At 42.5% G+C, this 5,507-nt stretch overlaps 1 pseudogene; it reads left to right on the top strand.

The window, feature by feature from the left end:
* Window positions 1-3,059: 3,059 nt before the first annotated feature.
* Window positions 3,060-3,177, top strand: LOC124551407 (annotated as a pseudogene).
* Window positions 3,178-5,507: the final 2,330 nt, after the last annotated feature.

The following is a 5,507-nucleotide window of genomic DNA, read 5'->3' as shown; positions in this document are numbered from 1 at the left end:
CACAGCATAACCCAACCTTGGAGAACATCTGGTGAGTTCCCGAGAAAGGTCTGAACTCACGAGGCAGTACTGACCCTTCGACACGCAAGTCGCCGAAGTGGCGTCGACTCGAAAGTCTTGCACTCGGTGACCGCTCTACCCGACGGGAGTCCCTAGCCACACGGCATTTACGTTTATCTTCTAAGTGTTCTGACCCTTTTATTTAAGGGGAGACGGAAGGCAATTTTATCCCTGTTCAGTCAGTGCTATTTTACCCTTTGAATAGGTACACTTTTCAAAAGAACTATACGTGATAAAACATTGAAATTTTTACTGCATATACAGGGTGGTCCATTGATCGTGACCAGGCCAAATATCTCACAAAATAAGCGTCAAACGAAAAAACTACAAAGAACGAAACTTGTCTAGCTTGTAGGGGGAAACCAGATGGCGCTATGGTTGGCCTGCTAGTTGGCGCTGCCATAGGTCAAACAGATATCAACTGTTTTTTTTTTAAAATAGGAACCCCCATTTTTTATTACATATACTACACAAATATGTAAAAAAATAGGGGTACTACACGAATATGTAATAAAAATGGGGTTCCTATTTAAAAAACGCAGTTGATATCTGTTTGACTTATGGCAGAGCCATCTAGCGGGCCAAACATGGCGCCATCTGGTTTCCCCCTTCAAGCTAGACGAGTTTCGTTCTTTGTAGTTTTTTCGTTTGATGCTTATTTATCGTTATTGGACCGTTTGAAAACCGAGCTACAAGAAGAACGCCGGCGATTGGACTGCATAAAAGTCCTTTTCCATGACGACAATGCACCAGCACACACCTCAGCAATTGTGGTCGCAAAATTAATGGAAATAGGATTCCAACTCGTTTCACATCCCCCTTATTCTCCAGACTTGGCTCCCTCGGACTACTATTTGTTCCCCAATTTGATGAAATGGCTGGTGGAACAAAGATTTTATCCAAACGAGGAGGTGATTGCAGCAACTAATAGCTATTTTGCAGACTTGGACAATTCCTATTATTCGGAAAGGATCAACAAATTAGAACAGCGTTGGACTATGTCGAAAAGTAAGTAGTTTTTGTTTTTGCGCGGACTTTCCAAACGCCCCTCTTACAACCAGAACATACATTCTGGGTGTACCTGGTATTTTTGCTCTTAAATATATCTGATATGGCCAATAACGGCTTTCTCCTCAAGGGGCACAGAAATCCTCCATTGATATAGCAGGGACTCTTATTACTAGACCTGCTGTATATGTAAGTGATTAGCCAGCTATTCAATAACCAGGAATGCTAAAGCAGCTGTGAATTACGCGTGTTGTGCGTATTGGTTGCATCTGTTCGCCGCATTAATGGCTGAGCTCTCCATACGCCGGATAAACACGACGCCATTACAGGCTCCGCAATGATTTATGGGAATTCGCCGCTCGTTTGTTAGGAATATGGCGGCGCTGCCGCTATTCAGCTGTTGGATTAAGCGTTTTGCCCGCGCTCGGCTTTAATACACTATACGCGTAGCATTGTTCTTCCTATTTTTTCCGGCGTCCTTATTCAATGGCAGGCCATGGTAGGCGTCATTTATTAATCACCGCACGAAAGAGCAATTTTTAACCCACATTCTCGTGTCGCAGAAACGTACGACCGGTACAAATTGCGAACAACGGCTAATTACATGTCGTTTCGCTGGAAGCTGGAACAGATCCCTTCTTCGCCCCCTTTTTGTTTTAAATTTGAAATGTGGCGTCCTGCCACCAGGGAGAGTATTCGATACGCGTTGTACTAACGTTTCTTACCTCTATATCTACATAATTACCTTGCAACTCACTATAAAGTGCATGGCAGAGAGTACGTCGTTCCATTACCATCACATTTGCCATAAATAAACACCATACCGGCGTATTCCTCTGCTGTAAATTTGAAAGGCATCCCTATTTCATAAATGATGTACAAACTACGACAGTTACTATGTGTAACTCGTTTCAAGGTTAGGAAACGACTGAAACAATTCGCTAACGGTTGCCAACAACGACATAAATGTTTCTACGTTCTTAATGGAAAGTAAACAAATTTACTTGTATAATAATCTTTGCTTCTCTGGATGTTATGGAAAACTACTAGAGATACACGTCTAGGACACGTTTTATTAGATTACCAGATCAATAACAACAAAATGAATGGAAATCTTGCTTTACTTTAACCTCGCACAGTTTTGCGATGGCTTCATATTAGCGAAGTTGCTAAATTTCAGGCAAAATCTTTTATTAGCCGTAACTCCGTAACTAAACATTTGCGGACCTATGTTTATATGAAGTTTTTTCTTTAGTTTTACTTGTAGAATAACATATTAAAATAATTGCATATCTACGTGAATTATTATATATGGCACTAAAGTATGTACAGTGTTTCCGTAAGAGCGTGCAAAAATTTAACAGGACACAGAGGATGCTCCGTTGAACAATTTGAGCTAGAGTACCTGGGGTCAGAGAAGCCAGGTTACTGAGATAATAGGAATAAAATCACACTACTGTCTACTTTGTAAGTAGCCTCTTTATGTGTTTGTATGTTGACAGCGCTAATACTGCATTAATATCACTGACAGCGCTGTGCGCCTTCTGTAAAGATTCTGTGGCTGGTCGGACTCGCAGCTAAGTTAATAGAAGTGATGGAGTTTAGAAGCAGCGTTAGCGCAAGCGGACGGTCTGGACGTGTGTCCGTCATGGAGATTTAATATTGGTTGGACATGGATTGTAAAATGTGGGTAATGGAATTATTGGCGGTTTTATAATTTTTGGAACTGGATGTCACATGATTAAGGTAAAATATGCTAAATACATTGCTTGCTCTGCAACAAAATCTTTCCTTTGCTAACCACAAGCCTATTAGTAGTTAAAGCCTACAGTAGTTAAAATCGTTTCATTTAACGGGCTGTACACCTGCTGTATTTGCTGTAGTTCGTGTTAGGAAGATTTTGTGTGAGGTAAGTTACTTATGAAACGTATGGGTTATTGTTAGGATTTCTTCTAATTCAGGGAAATTCTTTTGTGTTAATTGATAGTCAGATTAACGGCCTTGCCGCAGTGGTAACACCGGTTCCCATCCGATAACCGAAGTTAAGCGCTGTCGGGCTGGGCTAGCACTTGGATGGGTGACCATCCGGTCAGCCGAGCGCTGTTGGCAAGCGGGGTGCACTCAGCCCTTGTGAGACAAACTGAGGAGCTAGTTAATTGAAAAGTAACGACTCCGGTCGCGGAAACTGACATATGGCCGGGAGAGCGGTGTGCTGACCACATGCCCCTCCATATCCGCATCCAGTGACGCTTGTTGGCTGAGGACGACACGGCGGCCAGTCGGTACCTTTGGGCCTTCATGGCCTGTGCGGGAGGTGTAATAGTCAGATTGCGTTATCTTTGTATATTGTGGGTTATTAATGAATAGAATGAGCTGTGTTTGTCAGGGAAAATTCTGTAGGTCAGTGTTCAAACGATAAAGACTAGCAAAGTGACAGTACGTTCAGTTGCACTCATCAGGTTTTGAAGGTTCAGTTGCATTAAGCAATTTAAGTAAAAACCTAGAAGTTTCACCTTCTCAGTTATTTCAGTTAGAAGTTTCAACTTTTTTGTTTACATTGTTTAAATACAGATACCGTTATTGACACAATGAATGTCCCATTTGTACTGTATCTTACAAACCGTGCTGAAAATGACGGCCATTAACCTAAATGGGTCAGGGAGTTTCTCTCCCTCGAGATGACTGGGTGTTGTGTGATGTCCTTAGGTTAGTTAGGTTTAAGTAGTTCTAAGTTCTAGGGGACTGATGACCATAGATGTTGTCCCATAGTGCTCAGAGCCATCTGAACCATTAACCTAAATGCAAGCATGACATCGGCGAACGAGATTCTGAAGCACCCTGACAAATATCCCTGGTGCGCTTAGAATCACATCGCAGGCAGTTACAATTTTGGTAACTAATTCAATCTCTGGGGTCTCAGACGCAAGTGACTTTAGATATCCCCATAGGAAACAATCAAGGGGACTAAGGTCAGCTGATCTCGCAGGCTATGGAATAGGACCTCCCCATCCAATCCAGCGACCAGGAAATACTGTACCGGTACTGCTCCATTCCATCGTATTGTACTGTACGTCTCTGAACAGCACTGAGTGATTCATAGCACGTTCTGACCATGTAAATACGGTGCAACAGAGCCTTCTTATGGACAAAAGGTGCATAATGACTTCCTGGTAATCAGGCTCGTCCTCCTCCTTTCCTTGCACGAAAAAAAGAATGTACATGTAAATAAACAGCACGGTACGTGTAAACTTGTATGCATGTTAGTTGTAAATAACCTGGAAAACAGTAATGCTAGACAAAGCGGTAGACAAGTTCACTTCCATGTGTCCTTAAGCTGGCTTTTCCGACCCGAGGTTGCCTACCTCAAACTGTTCAGTGGAGCATCCACTACGTCCTGTTACATTTTTACATGCTCTTACGGAAACACCCTGTATAACAAATTGTAATATTTACATCGCTGCACAAAACACTCTCATGTTGCATATAAAGAAAAACAGTAGACAGTAACAAGTTTGTTTGTGTGGCCATCCTCCACAGCAAGCATATAAATACTTGTTTTCTAAATCAAACTGCCTTCTCCTGCAGCTAGTTACTTTATTTATCCCGTACGCGTTACGCCCTCTCCTCTTCTAACGCATCATCCGTGGGATCTGTAATAATCTGCCTTTTCCTGCGTAGCAGCAGGAAAATGCAGTTTTATTTACAATATAGTAGACAGTGTTTGGTTCAAATGGCTCTCAGCACTATGCGACTCAACTTCTGAGGTCACCAGTCGCCTAGAACTTAGAACTAATTAAACCTAACTAACCTAAGGACATCACACACATCCATGCCCGAGGCAGGATTCGAACCTGCGACCGTAGCGGTCGCTCGGTTGCAGACTGTAGCGCCTAGAACCGCACGGCCACTCCGGCGGGCGCAGTGTTTGGTATTCTTATCAAGAAGGCATGGCAACAGACATCGAGACGCACTGCTAGGATTATCAAAAATCGCTGTAGCCCATAGTAATTGTAAGATATAGGCTGGGGCGAACTTAGACGGGAATCAATTGAAGACGTAGATCTTTCGAAAGCCTGCTGGCGAGATTTAGATAATCTATTTTCGAAGAATACTGTAGGATCATTTTGGTGCCCCTAACATATATGCCGCGCAGTGATCATGAGAATAAGGTGAGGTAGATTAGGGGATATAGGTCATCTTTCGCTCTCCCAATACGCGAATGGAAAAGGAAAAGAATTTCAATGATACTGGTTCGATGAACTCTCCGCCATGCAGTGTACAAGGGTTACAAAGTAATTATGTAGAGGTGAACAACGTTAGTACAACGCGTATCGAATAATCTCCCTGTTGTGAGGACATTCTATAATGGTCATTTCTTGGAAACTTCCACTCGCTCCACTTTGTACTATCATATGATTATTTTCTGTCTCAAAAGCATA

Source organism: Schistocerca americana, chromosome 9 (genome assembly GCF_021461395.2).
Source record: "Schistocerca americana isolate TAMUIC-IGC-003095 chromosome 9, iqSchAmer2.1, whole genome shotgun sequence".
Lineage (NCBI taxonomy): Eukaryota > Metazoa > Arthropoda > Insecta > Orthoptera > Acrididae > Schistocerca > Schistocerca americana.
Note: the sequence above shows the minus strand (reverse complement) of the source record. Positions and strands in the feature narration are given on the sequence as shown.